The 18,046-nt window shown below is 39.0% G+C and overlaps 1 non-coding gene across 1 annotated transcript; it reads right to left on the reverse strand.

The window, feature by feature from the left end:
• Positions 1 to 6,167: 6,167 nt before the first annotated feature.
• TRNAM-CAU (transfer RNA methionine (anticodon CAU)) lies at positions 6,168 to 6,253 on the reverse strand. Its single transcript is given in 2 exon segments — positions 6,168 to 6,203; positions 6,216 to 6,253. It is a non-coding gene; the product is annotated as a tRNA-Met (tRNA).
• Positions 6,254 to 18,046: the final 11,793 nt, after the last annotated feature.

Below are 18,046 nucleotides of genomic sequence, written 5' to 3' on the forward strand. Positions count from 1 at the left end.
GAGAGAGAGAGAGAGAGAGAGAGAGAGAGAGAGAGAGAGATGGTGAGAGTGAGGGAGAGAGAGAGAGAGAGAGAGAGAGAGGGTGAGAGACGAGGCTGAGAGAGAGAGAGAGAGAGAGAGAGAGAGAGAGAGAGAGAGAGAGAGAGAGAGAGAGAGAGAGAGAGAGAGAGAGAGAGAGAGAGAGAGAGATATAGGGAAGAGATTAAACTTGTTCTTTTTTTTCCCATTACTTGGGTCCTATTATATATTATGGTCTTCAGAGACCGTATTACAAAATTAGAGTCCTACTGGATTATAAACTCTAGAGTCCCTTCTGGATACTCTTCATTACTACGTGATATAGTCGGTTACAAACTCTAGAGCCCCTTATGGATACTTCTTCATTAGATATAGTCGTTGAGATAGGTGGGTCGTTGTTTGTCTCTCATGGGCCTTATTGGGCTTGCTTCTAGGAGCCTTACTGGGCTTGCCTCTTCTAAAGTATTCGTGACATTGCTCCTCGCTAGAAAAGACACCTTGTCCTCAAGGTGTAAGTCAGGAAAGTGACAGCGGAGCTGCTGGATGTCCTCCCAGGTTGCTTCTTCAGGAGATAACCCTTCCCATTGTACTAGCACTTGGGAGATATTGTGATTTCCTCGACGTAGCCGGCGTTTGTCAAGAAACTCAAGTGGGCGGAGTGATGGAGTCGGATCTGCTGGAAGAGGTGCCATGCCTGGAGCTTGTTGTATTATTTTTATTATAATAAAATATGTTTCATTTTATTGGATTTGTAAGTGCGGAAAACTTTCCTTTATTTATTTTAGGAAAGTGTATTATTATATAGTCCCACATTGGTTTCCGGGTGCGCCGGTTTAATGGTCCACCTATTAACTCAACTTAAATGAGACCCCGGGTGGGTGGGCGGCCCCCCCGCGGCGTGGGCGGGCGGGCGCCGCGCCGCTGCCGGCGGCGATCTAAACCGTGTGTTATGATCAACGGTAGATCTAGGGCAATGGAAGTAGATCCATAAATATAGTTTTGATGGTTCAATATGGACCGTTAGATCGTGCGGTCGAACGATCCGACGGCTCATATCTGAACGTCAGCATTCGTATCCCTATAGAGAGGTGCACCCATACGAACAAAGTCATGAACTGTTCAGTAGAGGCACCTCAATGCCTATAAATTCATCTAGCTTCACAACAGCAGAACAAGAGAGAAAATCCCGAAGTCTTCTCTGTTCTTGAGTTTTGCGAGTGCTTAGCAAAACTTGAGAGATTCAACTCGAAGTTGGGCTTCTTTGTATCATGGGAGACAGTTCGCAGTACCTCATAGCACTTTAATGTGAGGGCGAATTACGTCTTAAGGAAAGCAACGTTGTAATGCGCCTAGAAGTTCCAACTCAAATACTATGACCCTTTTCCGTTTCTTTAACAGAGCTTCCCCAACACAAGGTTTCAATATGGAGACATGGAAGACAGGGTGTATGCGTGATCCCTCCGGCAATTGCAGTTTGTAGGCGACTTTGCCGATGCGGCAAATGATGACATATGGTTCGTAATAACGTCGAGATAGCTTGTGACAAAGCCGATGAGTAACCGTTGTTTGACGGTAAGGTTGTAGTCGTACATAGACCCAGTCGCCTGGTTGATATTCCTTGTCTCACCGTTTGCAATCCGCTTGGATCTTGATTCGGTCCTGAGCGCGACGAAGGTTTTCCTTGAGTGAACAGAGTAATCGATCCCTATCCTGCAGTTCAGAGTCTACCATGGCGTTGGATGAGGTGCTGGGTATGTACCGCACGAGTGTGGGGGGTGGACAACCGTATAATGCCTACTAGGGTGTGCAATCCAGAGAGGAATGATGTGTGGTGTTGTAGGAATACTCTGCCCAAGCTAGGAATTTTGGCCACTGTTGTGGTTAATCATGAACAAAGCATCGCAAATAATTCTCCAAGCAGCGATTGAGTGCTTCTGTCTGACCATCGCTTTGTGGGTGGTAGGCTGAGCTCATTGACAATGTGGTGCCCTGTAATTGAAAGAGATCTTTCCAAAAATTGCTAAGGAACACAGGATCACGATCACTAACGATGGAGCGAGGGAGGCCGTGCAATTTGACCACTTCTGTCATGAAAAATTCAGCAACCTTAAGGCTGGTGTAGTGGACAGGTAAGGCGACGAAGTGAGCATATTTTGACAATCGATCGATAACCACCATGATTGTTGATTTGCCTACCAACAGTGGAAGAACATGTGATGAAGTCCATGGATACATCCTCCCATACTTGGTCCGGAATGGGTAACGGTTGCAGGAGCCCTACTGGTGAAGCTTGAATTGTCTTAGTCTGCTGGCAAATATGGCAATTGGCAACAAATATTTTGGTATCAGCTCTGATACCCTTCCAATGGATGTTCTTGGTAAGCCGTTTGTATGTGTGAAGATATCCCGCGTGGCCGCCGTGAGGAGTTGTATGAAATTCCGTTAGGAATTGATGTCGTAGTGGGGAATCAGAAGCAATGACTAACCGATTATGTCAAAACAAGAGACCATCCCTTAGAGCAAATTCTGGATGCGTTGTAGGGTCTTGCTGTAGAGCTTGACACAGTTGCTGCAATTCATTGGACTGTTGCACCTCTATGTGGAGTTGATCCAGGTACGTAGGGGTAGTGTTTGTAAAAGCCATCAAGGAGGGATGTTCCACTCGAGACAGAGCGTCAGCTGCAATATTGTCTTTGTCGGGCCGATAAAAAATTTCAAAATTATATCCCAACAGTTTGGAGAGCCATGCTTGTTGTTTTGGCGTTTGAATCACTTGAGTAGTGAGCTCCTTTAAGCTGCGATGATCTGTATGGATAAAAAATTTGTGTCCCAATAAATATTGGTGCCATTTTCGTATTGCCTGAGTGATGGAAAGCATTTCGCGAGCATAGGTGGACTTTGCTTGTGAGCGAGAAGAGAGTTTCTTGCTGAAGAAGGCAATGGGGTGTCCCTTCTGAGATAGGACTGCTCCGATACCAACCCCAGATGCGTCGGTCTCGATTGTGAACGGCTGAGTGAAATCCGGAAGGGCCAAGATGGGTGCGCACGTCAAACATTGCTTAAGTTGGATAAAAGCTTGTTGGGCTGATGATGTCCACGTGTAGGCCCCCTTCTTGAGTAGATCGGTTAATGGGCTTGCAATGCTAGCATATCCACGTATAAATTTACTATAATATCCTAATAACCCGAGAAAGGCACATACCTCTTTGATGCATTGAGGGGTGGGCCAATCTCATATAACTGCAATTTTAGAGTGGTCCACCTCAAGGCCGTGGGCTGATATGACATGGCCCAAGTAGGCTATGGAGGTTTGTCCAAATGAACATTTGGACCTCTTGGCATAAAGTGTGTGGGCTTGTAGAGTACTCAGGACTTGTTGCAAGTGATGTAAGTGATATGTCCATGAGGTGTTGTAGACTAATAAATCATCAAAAAATATCAATACAAACTTTCGAAGGAAGGACCGAAATATACTATTCATCATAGCTTGAAATGTGGAGGGTGCATTTGTGAGGCCGAATGGCATCACCAGAAACTCGTAGTGGCCCTCGTGGGTGCGAAAAGTTGTCTTGGGTATATCGCTAGCTTGGACTCGTATTTGATGATAGCTTGATCGAAGATCCATTTTAGAAAAAAATTGTGCTCCATGGAGCTCATCAAACAGTTCATCAATCGTTGGAATAGGAAGTCGATCTGGTACGGTGACCGCATTCAATGCTCTGTAATCAATACAAAATCTCCATGTCCCATCTTTTTTTTTACCAATAAAACTGGAGACGAGTACGGGCTAGTGCTAGGGCGAATGATACCGGAAGCCAGCATTTCACTAATTTGTCTCTCAATTTCATTTTTTTGAAGTGGGGGTATTGGTAGGGTCTTACATTGATTGGAGTCGTGCCATGTTGCAAGGTAACAATATGGTCTTGTGCTCGTACTGGTGGTAATCCCTTCGATTCATCAAACACTGTGGAATGGGCCGTGAGTAGTGCAATCAAATCTGGGTTAGATGGATCAGTTATGGACCCCATGGGTTGGTCTAATTCCATCTTGAAATAACACATACCCATTTGAGTGGTTATCATGCGTCTGAGCTCATGATACATAATTTGTTTAGGGAATAACCATGGACCCCCTTGTAGCTTAATGGGCCGGCCCAAATGGTGGAATTCAAGAGTTAATTTCTGATAATCAAACAGCACGGGCCCTAATTGGGCCATCCAATGGACCCCCAATATCAAATCAGCGCCAAAAATGGGCAGAATATATGCATCCATTCTAAATTGAGAATTTTGAATTTGCAGTGGTAGATCTCTTACCAAACCCTCGCATACCAATCGGTTTCCATTGCCGACGATCAGAGTCTTTTGAGGCACCGTTTCGGTTGCACAGCCGAGCGCCACGCAACTTGGCTTTGGATAAAATTGTGAGTTGCTCCCCCATCCACTAAGATCTGCACCGGTTGTCCCTGTATGTACCCAGTAAAACAAATTGTTGTTGGAGAAGGGATGCCATTCATGGAATGGTAAGATAATTCTTCCACAATCCCGCTTGAGTCAGAGGTAGGGGTTTTCTCCAGGATCAAACTCATTCTCTAATTGGGAATTTCCTTCATCATCATATTCCAGCAAGAGGAGTTGTTTTACCTTACAACGATGGCCAGGAGAAAAGTGCTCATCACAATTGAAACACAAACCCTGCTCCCGTCGCTGCTGCATTTCTGTGGGTGAAAGCCTTTTAATTGGTAGAGTGGTGCTAGGTGCTTTTGGTGTTGGTAGCAATGGAGGTCTGGTTGAAATTGGTACGGGTCTCTGATACATTTGCCTTGGTTCATTGCTTCTAGTATCAATGAGTTTAGATTCTTGTAGTTTTGCCAAATCTACTGCTTCGTTCAGATCTAGAGGTCTAAATGCCAAAACCTCCTTGCGAATATTAGGCCTAAGTCCCGAGATGAAACAACTTACCAGGGCCGAGGATGATAGTCCTGAGACTCAATTAGATAAGGCTTCAAAGCGACTCTGGTATTCAGCCACAGTGGTGATTTGTGTTAGCTTAAACAGGGCTGCTTGATGATCCTCATATGCTGATGGACCGAACCGCTTTTCTAGCACGTGCGTGAAGGCTCCCTAGGTGGGTAATTGTTTATCCTTGTACATCCATTGGAACCAGTCCAGAGCTGAATCATCCATATGAAATGCAGACACTAGCAGGCGTTGCTCATCCTGAATAACATGATAATCAAAGAAGCTTTTTGAAGATCCATCCGTTGAAGATCCATCCGGTGGGATTTCGCCCATCGAAACGGGGAAAATCTAACCGAACTGATTTAGTATGATTTCCAGATTGGAAATTTGATCCGGAGGTTCGTGTGTTTCCTGAATTTGATGGAAGCGATGGTGAATGCTCAGTTGCTATTGGCGTTCATATCACCTGAGTCATCTGTCCGCTAAGGGCCATGATTTGCGCCACCAATTGAGACATGGTATGCTTTTGTTCTTGGACCGATGTCTGCAATTGTGTCATGGTTTCTTTTTGCTCAACAAACGAAGAATGCAGGGTAGTTAGCATCGCACCTTGCTCATTAGTGATTGTATTCAGCTGCTTCAAAGCTTCATCCATTACTCTCAATCACGTGCCGTCGGCCATCCGGCAGGTCGGACCAATTGTCAGACTCCGATGTTGAATTGAGGGAATTTGGATCTGGTGAGGACGTAGGCTTAGAGAAACTGAGAGAGAGAGAGAGAGAGAGAGAGAGAGAGAGAGAGGGAGAAAAAGATTTAGGAAAGAGATTAAACTTTTTTTTTTTTTTCCCTACTGTCCTTTTATATATTATGGTCCCGTATTACAAAATTGGGTCCTATTGGATTATACAAATTTAGAGTCCCTTCTGGATACTCTTCATTACTACGTGATATAGTCAGTTACAAACTCTAGAGCCCCTTATGGATACTTCTTCATTAGATATAGTCGGTGAGATAGGTGGGTCGTTGTTTGTCTCTCATGGGCCTTATTGGGCTTGCTTCTTGGAGCCTTACTGGGCTTGCCTCTTCTAAAGTAGTTGTGACAAACTGTCTCCAATCTCAAAGAACAAGATTAGAACAAATAGTAAATTGCTTCCCGTGAAAATTACTGCAAATTCAGAAGAAAAAAGATGGGGTGAGAGAGGCTCGAACTCTCGACCTCAGGATAACTCAAATAGCTATGAGACCTACGCGCTAGCCAACTGCGCCACCACCCCTGCTTGTGAATTTTAAATCCATGAGAAGCTACAAATTGTTTTTGTTTCTGCTTTCACTATGAACAGAGTTTGTCATCAGCAAGGTGAATACGGCTCAATCTCTCCCCCCATCTTGTTAGCTTTATTCTTTTTTGATGTTTAGCTAACTCAAGATAAGAAGAGAGGACTTTACTACACAAAACAAAATATTGTAAAATGACAAAGGATCATCATACCTCAACCCCCTAATTGGATGGAAAGACATGTGAAACTCCATTTAAAGGAATTGAGAGGTTAGTAGAAGAGAAATAAAATATGATTCACCTGCTCCATTGTATTGGAAAGCCAAAACTTTTCAAAGTTTTTTCTATAAAGTTCCATTCCAATTTGTCAAGTGCATTGCTCATGTCTAATTTGATGGCCATCTCAAGTAATAGTGTGACCGAACTTTACCTTTTGAATTGATAACTGACAGGAAAAGCTTAAATTAAGGTACTAAGAGGAATCAAAATACTCCTATGAATCTGACCTTTAAGAAAAAGAAGAAGATAAGTGAGAGAGCGAGACACCAAGACAATTTGCTAAAAGCATAGACATGCCAAAACTATACCCAATTGGTAGTGGCCACCATTTTTGTTAGAACCATTAATGAGCGAAAGGAAATGATGAATAAAACCTTAGTTGTATTATTCCATATCTTATATCTTATAATATAAAATAATGAACGGAGGAAGAAAGAAAATGAAACTTAAAATTCCTTTTTTAAAAGAGAACTTTGTAAAGTCACAAAAGATTAAGGGCAATATATGGATTATGAAATTATCCAACTATGACTAAACAAAATTTGCTAAACAGAGTATACTATGGTGCAAACTTAAGAAATACTTTGGGGAGAGTCACTCCCAATTTTCTTGGGTGTCTCTAAAATTTTTCCTAAATTTTTTTATTTTAAAACAATGAGGAACTCTAATTTCTAGATTGTTCTACCTTAAATATGCTTAGTATTTTGGTGGATCAACCCATAAATTTTATTATAGTGTTTGATTATAAGTAAATCCAACATCTAGTTCCCTCATAGATATTGCACTCTTGTGACCGGAACATCTAATTTCCACTATCTTTCTCTATTAATTTGCTAGGTTTTACTAGAAGCAATGCCCTTAGGTAAGGCTACCCCCCCCCCCCCCAGCCCTTACTTATTTCTCCTGATGATGGAACTCTTCTTTAGGTTGCTGGTTGAATATAGATCCTTGAATATCTTTAAAGGCATTAAGGTTGCTAGGAGGGCCCCTGAGGTTACTCATCTCTTCATTGATGACTTTGTCCTTTTTTGTCAAGCCAATAAGGAGGATGTCCTAGTTGTGAAAGTAGTGATTCAACTGTTTTCTAACCTTACTGGCCAAGTCATCAATTCGGAGAAGAGTGAGGCATTTTTTAGTAGGAATGTGGCTCTTGCAGACAGGACTGGACTCCTTCAGCTCTTGGGGTTTAAAGAGATGAACAAGAATGTTGTTTATTTAGAAACCTTCTAGAGCCTAATCTAAGGATCTCAAACCATTACTTGCTAAGATGCATAGGGAGCTCCCGACATGGAAATCCAAGTCCCTGTCATGTGCAGGAAGAGGTGTTCTAATCCAATCCCTCCCCTTGTATCTTATGAATTGTCTTGCTTTCTCCAAAATTGTTTGCACAACTGGATAGGATTTATCAATGTTTTTGGTAGGGTCCTCCTCAAGATGGAAGGAAGTTGTCTCTCATTGCCTAGGATAAGTGTTGCTTACCCAAATAGTTGGGAGGTCTCGGGTTTAGGAAGATGGAGAATTTTAACAAAGCTTTACTCCTGAAGCAGGGATGGCGGCTTCTAATAAGTCCCTATGCTATGTGGTTTTAGATTCTTAAAGCTAAATATTTTCCATCCACCTCCTTATTTAATCCTCAAATTACCCAAAAGCCTTAGATCAAAGACTTGGAGAAGCTTATGCTCTTTTGTACCTTAGTTTGCAAGAATGGTTTTCATATATTTGGGGGATCACAAAGATATGTCACTTTGGTTTGATCCCTGGGTATGTATTTCGAATCATAAGATTGGTGAGATTAACTTTGATCTTCTACCTAGGGATACCAATGTTGCTGAGATGGTGGACAACCAGCATGCCTTGACTTTGGATATTAATAATTGCTTCGAATTTGCCATTGCTAATCCCTCGATCTCTCTTACTACAACTAGTGATTTTTGGAAATTTGATATGCAATCCTCTGGAATTTTCACATCTAAAGCTAGCTAGTCAAGTGTTGGTTTTGTCTAAGCATCCCTCCTTGAGTAATGCATTTACTGCTTGGTGGAAGTTTTTCTCGCAGCTCTCTATTCCTAAATTCAAAGTTTTCTTTTGGCTACTTATACATGCTGGAAAGGGCGAAGCTAGGATTGAACATTTAGGGGGGTGAATAACGAATCTAGATCATCTCTTCATTGAACAAGCATTAATGTCTTTTCACCATACATATTATGTGAGCCGATGTGGGACCCACTACGGGTCCCACCTCTATATTATTTTATTACATTCTAACGTGGGATGCACATTAAAAATTTAGTTAAATTAATAGAAGGACTAAAATATAGATAACATAATTATAAGTAAATTATAATATATGTATATATACTGAAATAAAGCATAAAAGGTCAAAATTGTGGGAGAAAAACTTTAAGAAACCATGAAAGAAAAAGGTGGGAAATGTTATAAAATAAAGAGAAAATATAGAATACAAAGAAGAAAGAACAAGATAAGTTCAGCACTTCTATTGAGTTAGTCATTACATATTTATAATGGAACTACCATCTTCTCTGATATGGTAATATCAGAGTCTACAAAAAATACAATATATGATTCTCACACACAATAAGATAATCTTGATATGGAATGATTATTGCCACCCAAGATAGAAGGTGCATAGAATGGGAATATTGATTGCCAATATTGTGTAATGAGATGGTTGTGATCTTCACCAATATTGCATCCTGAGGTAGTTGAGATCTTCAATTGAAAGTACAATCTCTTTAGGGGTAATGGATATCCATAAATAAATATTATTTATAACACTCCCCCTTGGATGTCCATCAATAGATAATGTACCTTGTTAAAACCTTACTAAGAAAAAATATGTGGGAAAAAATCTTAGTGAGGGAAAAAGAGTATACATATCTAAATAATACGTATTGGTAGCTGCTTCATTAAAAACCTTACCAAGAAAACTCAGTGGGACAAAACCATGGTGAATGGAAAAAGAATGTAACATGTATTTTACTCCCCCTGATAAAAATATCATTGAGTATCTTTGAAGACGTACACTCCAATATCATATACCAGCTTCTCAAAATTTGAAGTATGCAATGCCTCATTAAATAAACGTTTCAAGTTATCACTTGAACGAATTCAATGAACATAGATTTCACCATTTCATTAAAGATCATGAGTGAAGAAGAATTTTGGTGAAATATGCTTCGTTCTATCTTCTTTGATGTATCATCCCTTCAATTGAGCTTTGCATGCAGCATAATCTTCATATAATATTGTTGAAATTCCTTCTTCTAGTAAAAGACTGCATGTTTCATGAATGTATTGTATCATTGATCTTAACAAAATATACTTCATGAATCACTATTATCTCTACATGATTTGAAGAAGTGACAGCTATAGTTTTTTTTAATGCCATAAAATAGCTAACATTCTCTTGTGAATAAATAGCATATTTGAGATCTAGTTTTATATAGATTAGATAAATATCTTGCATCTACATAACAAGTAAGTTGATGTTCACATTCATAAAATAACATAATGTCAATAATTCTCGAATGTACTGAAATATATGTTTTATAACATTTCAGAGTCTTCATATTGGAGAAGAAATAAATATTGCTAATACACTTATAGAAAATGCTACATCCGATTGTGTATTATCAGCAAGATACATTAATGCCCAATTGCACTAAGATATGATACTTCAGGACCAAGAAATTCTCTACTGTTTTCTTGGAGTCGGAATGAATATTTCTTTATATTGAGCGATCTCACAACCATTGGAGTTCTCAATGGATGTATTTTATCTATATAAAATCGCTTCAAAATATTATCTGTATAAGTTGATTGATGAACGAATATTTCATTCGTCAAATGCTCAATTTACAAGTCAAGACAAAACATTATCTTTTCAAGATTTTCATTTCAACTTTCTTCAAATAATCTATTGCTATTGAAAATTCTTTAGGAATTCCAATGATATTTAAGTCATCTTCATATACACTTATTAAAATTAGATCCATATCCTTTAATAAAAGGCACAATAATAATTTTTTTTTTTTCCCCCATTTGATCCATGGTTTTAGTCTATCAATAATAATAAATACAAATACACGTAATCAAGAGCAAGAATAGTGCAATAATTAATAAAAGGTTACGGAGTCCAAATACTCCAATAAATATCAGAAATAATAGGAAGAATCAAGAATAAATGTATATGAGTTGGGAGCAAGAATAACTAAATAATCTTCATCTTCGGAGGCTTTATGCTTGAAGTCCATGTACCCTGTCTGTGCCAATGCTTAAGAGAGGCTCTTTTATACGAATCATCTCCAACTTCCGACGTTGTGCAACCATCTCTGTACAGTTTATATAATACATACAATGAAGGAATGTTCCAAGAATCGTTAAGGAATAAGAATTCTCATATATATGTCAATACAATCCACGATGCACATATGAAATGATTGGATGATATGCAGAATATGAATGCTACTAAGATCTAACTATGCAAGTTTCTAATGGTGAATGTTTAAGATATCACAGCCCTCCTTTGGGTAAGTCTCATCACTCGATCCGGCAGGCTGGTTACCTGTGGATCTGGGAGGGGTAGTCCCGGCTCTAACCGTGGTGGGGGTTGTCAACACTCTCTCACCACGACCATTGGAATGAGTCTTGGCGCATGTCGGGGTTTCTAATCAATGCAAGGTCATAATGGTAACATACTATTTGAAGTCCGGATACTTCCCCTATGGACCAACCAACTCGGTTGTATCCTTCGCAACCTAGGGTGAGAATCCTCACGGGGCTACCTCTGTTGGACTCCACTCCTTAACCCTATGGTCATCCACATATTTTGGGGCGGATGCTCTCATGACTCCTCGCGCACCGGTCCGCTCTTGGCGTCCATGAGCCACCTAACATATGCAACCCTACATTACATGACCAATAGTGGACCACGGTCTCGGGATGGTTCGTGTTGGATGAAACATAGTCACGTCACCATTGTACGGGTACCGGCTTATTCCCTGCGAAGGGTAATAGCATGTGGGGTACCTAGCCATGCAATTCTAGACTCCTGATGTCATCAAGTAATCATGATAGTGCTGGAGACATCGGCGGGATGTGTCCCATTCCCGGCCTTCGATATCCCAGCAAGATATCCCAAAGGAATACCCTTCCATCACAACTACACTACAATCACTCTTTATCATACCATGAACAGTTGTGCAATATCATAAAAGATGAAGTACATCAAAGAACACCACTAACAGCAAGTATACAATAAGATTCACATGCTTTATACAATTACAGCAAGTTACATGATCAAAGATAGTAATAGAACAGCTGAATCATCATGTATATGTAATTGCATATAAATAAGAATGCATGTCCTTACCTATAATTTAGTAGAGTCCTCTAACTTGCAATCCAAAAACTATTATAAGACTTTTATTTGAAGCAGAACACCTAGGCATAGGGTTACAGATGTATAAGAGTCAGAGTCAAACAATTCAAAAATCAAACCTACACGTTCTTTGCCGGGTTGTTGTGGGGTTGTTGTTGGACCTCCACGCGACGCCTGTTTTCAGACAGTTTCAACTCCGAAATCAGACTTTTTATCATCCGATTTCAATCCGTTTTGGGATGATCTTAGTCCGAATTTCAAGCTTAATAGGTCTAGAAAAGGGGTAACAGAAACCTAATTAACAAAGATTTATTACCCAAATCATTCCCCTTGATGGGATCCATCCATTAAACAAATCGGGGATTGTTTCGACAGGATCTCATCAAGAACATTGAAAGGAGTACAACAAATAAATGGGTAACCACCAACAAAATGGGGATGGGTTCATATCAATCGGAGGTTAAAAGAAGAGAATAGAAGATGGAGATTCATTACCTTAATAAGAATCACAAGAATAGAAGAAAAGGTTTCATATCATTACGGCACTTGGACCTGAATCCCGCGTTTAGCCTATCGCCAAAATAGCAATCCCGAACATAATAATGCGTTAATAGGGGAGGATGCTATTTATACGACGGGGGCAAAATAGGGCATTTTCCGGCGAACCGGGCGGTGCTTAGGCGGTGCTTGGTTTAATCAACCGCCACTAGTAACGCCCAAGTATATTGCTATACAAGGGTGCTTTGCTCATGGGGTTGAAGACCAAGTACAACCAAACCCAAATGAAGACATGGGGGAGATCATAGTCCGAAAAATCAATCATAATAGGTTTGTAACAAAGAGGTTAGGGTTTCATCATAACATATGGCTCATGAAAAGGTTATGATCACGGAAAGAGAGGGAATGATTGTTATCAAGAAAATAACAAGAAATCATAGGAAATCTAGTTTATGTTAACAGAAACATTACCCATGAGGTTTCCCACATGGAAGGTTACAAGAGGTTTCGGAAGATCATTCAAGGGTTAGGGTTAAGGTTTCAAGAATCTATTAGCTAGGGTTAAGATCATGATGATGATCATAGATCTCAAAGAATAGAATGAGATCATGGAATAGATGGTTGCAAGGATGCATCATCTTTTTCCTGATCTCAAACAAGAACAAGACGAAGAAAGAATAATTAGAAATCCTAATTAAGTTAAACATGGATCATGAAGAAAATATAGTGATCAAGTTTAGGTTAACACAAATATCACCCAAGGGAAAGAGAACAACGAATAAGATTCACCTGGGGGCAGAATGCACAATCTGAAAAGGGTGTTGGGGGTTTCAACAAATAAAAGAACAATAGGGTTTCATATATGGTTACCTCTCATAAGAGTTGGTTACCTCTCATGAGAGTTACCCATAATTAATTCTCACAAAAACAACCCAAGATAGATAAAGGAAAATCTCATTAGTATTTCAAAATAAAGAATGGAATTAGAAAGGGTCTACTAATGAGAGAAATAAGGTTCTCAATTAAAGTGAAGGGAAACAAATTCAAATCATACAATTAGGGATCTACTAACAAGAATCCGTGTATCCACGAAAAGACTAAGGAGAATAAAGATTCACCCTTAGGGCAAGGAATTTACAATCAAGAAAGGTTTTGGGGAGGGTCCAATGAATTAATAGAAAATAAAAGGGTTGCCAATTGTTTCAAAGAAAAACAAGGATCAACTCCTCAATCATGAGGACACAAGGGAAGGTCATGGTAATAATATGAGACCTTCCCCACAATAATAAAGATAGGTAGGAAATTAGGGAAAGTATCATTAAGAGCTTTGGTGGAATCAAATTCAAGGATCATCGCCATATGGCTTCAAGATCATAGAGTGAATTGGGGGATTCACTCTAGGGCTAAAAGAATTAAAGAAGAGGTTATTACAGCAGTGTAATACCCTTCTCATGATCGAAAATCAGAAGTAGAGAAGAATGAATGAATTAAAGAAGAAGCGATTGCATACCAACCTTTTAGAAGAGAAACCGCTGAAGAAGAACCGAACGTGCTTGAGGATCTTCCTTGGCTTCGAAGGAGAGGATCTAGGGATCTTCCCACGTTCTCCAAAGACTTAGAAACAGATTGAGAGTGAAACACATGGAGTTCCCCCTTTTAAATAGCACAAAGAGTTCAAGAGTTACTAGGGTTTCACCAACCGACCAAACCGACCCGTTGGTTGATTGGTTGCCAAAGAGGAAGTTCAAAGGTCGATCCCACACTATCTAGAGGTTTAGAAACATGGTGGGAATAGTTTACCACGAAATTAAAAGAAATAAAGCTTTTGAAAACCTTCAAAACAGATATTTACCAAAATGCCACTGCACTGACGGCTTATTCAAAACAAAGGATTTAATGGGCCAAACTTCAATATTTTTGGATGGGCTTCTTTCAATACATCGTACTACTTACCTAGTATGGAGGGAAGTCTTCAAACCAGGTCCAACTAAGCTTTAGGTCCATCAACCAAGTTCTTCTTCACAAATAAATAGTTCAACACCAAATCAAGTAAGGTTTCCATAAGGAAACACCATCATCAATATCCATGGGTTTTGGGTCAAACACCATATCTTCTACGAGATGGCCCACAAAGACATCTTCCTAAGATTTTCAAAGATAGAAAAACTGAAATCACGGTCAAACTTCAAAGTCAACATTAACTAAAACCCGACTAATCGGGGGGGGGGGGGGGGGGGGGGGGGGGGGGGGGGGGGGGGGGGAGGGGGGGGGGGGGGGGGCCCCCCCCCCCGGGGGGCGTTTTTTTTTTTTTTTTTTTTTTTTTTTTTCTTTCCCCTCCCCCCCCCCTTTTTTTTGGGTGGGGGGTGGGGGCTTTTTTTGTCTTCTCTTTGTGCGGCCCCTCCCTCTTTTCTTTTTTTATTCATCACCAAATTTATATTCTCGATTCTGTTTGTTTTTTCAACAAAAAAAAATAAAAAGAAAAAGTTGTTGCACCCCTTTTTTTTTTTGGGCCCCCTCTTTTCCGAAAAACATAACTAATCGAGATCTCTTCATTATTTTCAGGTACTTGGACCTCTTCTGGGGTTTTATAGAAAGTTATGCCTTCAGGGTCTTCATAATCAATTGTCTCCATATTATGACCATCTTGATCATTTGCTCATTTCTTTTTTCTAGGATTTTATTCTTGGAACCGATTGATCTTCCACGTTTTAACCATGGTTTAATTTCATTTGTATTGATAAATTGTCTTGCTGGGACATAAATCCTGATTGGAGCACTTGTAGTTGGAATACGAGATTTAGTAATTCTTAGCAGGTCAACAAAATCGGCAATTGATTCATAATATTTTGTAAATGCATTATTTTTTGAACTTCAAGTTCACATTGTTCAGTGTGAGGATCTAATGGGATAATGATAATGCATTATAATCAATCTATTTTTCCAACTGTTTATTCTCTCCCCCTCATGTTGGAAAAACTAATTCATCAAAATAAATACTCAACAAATATTGCTTTAAATAAATCTCCTATCCTTGGCAAGATATTGAATTATATAAGAAGATTCATATCCACCATATATTCCCAATTTTATTTGGAGGACTCATTTTTGTGCGCTGTGGTGGATCAATTGGAACATAAGCCACACATCCAAAAATTTTAAGATGAGAAATATTTGGTTTCTAACCATTAGCCAATTGTAATAGGGAGAATTTATGACAACATTTTGGCTTGATGCGTACAAATAATAATTTGTTCTCATAAACAATGGTTTAGCTATTACTTGGAGATATTTAATAAATGATTTTACCAAACCATTTTGGATATAAACATGAACAACATGCTATTCAACTGTGAACTCAGTTGTCATATAATAATCATAAAGCCTGAGATGTAAATTCACCAATATTATCAAGAGAAACTGTCTTTATCTTATAATCCATAAATTATGCTCTTAATCTAATTATTTGTGCAAACAATTTTGCAAATATCAAATGCGAGTTCATAATGAACATACATGTGACCATTATATAGATGCATCTACTAAAATCATATATTATCTGAATGGTCCACATGATAGGTGAATGGGCCCATATATTTCACCATCTATATGTTTAAAAAATGGAGAATGTTCAATCTCAACTTTAGCTAGTGAATATCTAATAATATATTTTCCTTGAGAACAAGCAATACAAGAAAATTCACTTAATTAAGGTTCTTCAATAGATGACAAATGAATTTTCAATAAAAAAATATTTTGCATCATACTTGATCCGGGATGGTCCAACCTGTCATGCCAAATAATAAAACTATCGGAATCAATGTTCAGTTGATTTACCCAAGCATGTGTTTCAACCATACGAATATTCATGTAACACAAATTGGGAAAAAATATCTAACACTTTTGTAGTGATTTATAGATACTCACTTTTACCATTATTTGTAGTCTCAATCTGATAATCGTTTTGTCAAATAACTTTGAAACTTAATAAGTTTCTTTGAGACTACTACAAAATAATGAATTATTTATAGCCAATTTCATCTCCCAGATATAATAGATTAACTCTTCCGGAGCTTCCAATCAATGTTGTACTACCGATTATTATGTGAACATTGACTTCTGCATCATCACTAAAATTTTTAGAATTGATATGGAAGGATAGATTGCCACCCAAGATAGAAGGTGAATAGAATGAAAATATTGACTACCAACATTGTGTAATAAGATGGTTGTGATCTTCACCAATATTGCATCCTAAGGTAGTAGAGATCTTCAATTGGAAGTACAATCTCTTTGGGGGTAATGGACATCCATAAATAAATATTATTTATAACAGGAAAAAAATTTTGGGAGAAATTATAGGAAAAAATATAGATTTAAAGTCTATTAACTAAATATGGAAAAGACAGTCAATTTCCAAAAATTAAGTAAAAAACAATAAAAATCCATTGATTATATTTAGATCTAATAATATTAATGGCTGAAATTCTAAATATCCAAGTAGTGAAACTTAAAATTTAAATTGTTAATGGTAAGAATTGAAACTCTAGTAGAAAGTTTAGGGATTCAAAAATAAAATTAAATGATTACGATTAGATCTAATAAAATTGATGGCTAATGTCGAACACCGGATTAGTCAGGGCAAAGCCTTGAAAATCGGGGTTGGATCATGGATCATGAGTTAGTTTTTAAAGAATTTAACATTTTATTCCTTAAAACTAGGGACATCAGATAATGATTAAGAATGACATCTATACCCATCATCTTTATCTTAAACTTTTATTTTCAATTTATTTTTAAAGGGGGCAAATAGTAGTATTAGTGTATTACACATGTGGAGAAAAATAAGAAAAAATTAGGAGTGTAAAGAAAAACGGGGGGGGGGGGCCCCCCCCCCCCCCGGCCCCCCGGGCTCCCCCTTTTGCATCATTTTTACCAACTCTGGAAAAAATTTCTTTGCCATGGATGTTTTCTATGTCTATTATCACTTGTTATATTACTTGGCAAGAACGCAATTCAGTGCACTTCAAGAACAATCCCCCTAAATCCTTTTAATGTGATGAAGTTTGTTTCTCATTACATCTCAAATACATCTCAGGAACTCAAACATTCCCCTCCTAGAAGCTCTAGGGAGTTCCAACAGAAGTCCCCTATTGACCACATCTCCTCCTGCCTTTGTCATCTTTCAAGTGAAGGATTTGACCAACCTCTTTTACTATGTGCAACAGTGCAAGGTCCTATAATTAGAAATTGATGGAGACTGAATGGTGTTTCGGCGTGCCATGGGACAAGGTTTTCTAAGTATGTTGAGCTGAATACGAGGATGACAAGGGTTTTCTTGTCCAACATGCTTCAATGCGTCATGAGAGGCCTCACTCATCCTAGACAAAAGCCTCAATCCAAGGCAGCAGTTTGGTGCTCGAACCCAAATTTGATTATGATGCAGAATAGCCCTCTCGGTCATCCTTGGGCCCTTGGCCTTTGGATGAAACTCCCACCAATATACAGCTAACTAACTGGGGCCCAACAGGCCGAAGGGAAATGGTGTGAAGGAACGGAGGATTGAACCACTGACCTCCTTCAACTTTATGCTTCTAAATAGAAGCTGCCACCTAA

Source organism: Hakea prostrata, chromosome 2 (assembly GCF_041222555.1).
Source record: "Hakea prostrata isolate BN-2017 chromosome 2, UWA_Hpros_2, whole genome shotgun sequence".
NCBI lineage: Eukaryota > Viridiplantae > Streptophyta > Magnoliopsida > Proteales > Proteaceae > Hakea > Hakea prostrata.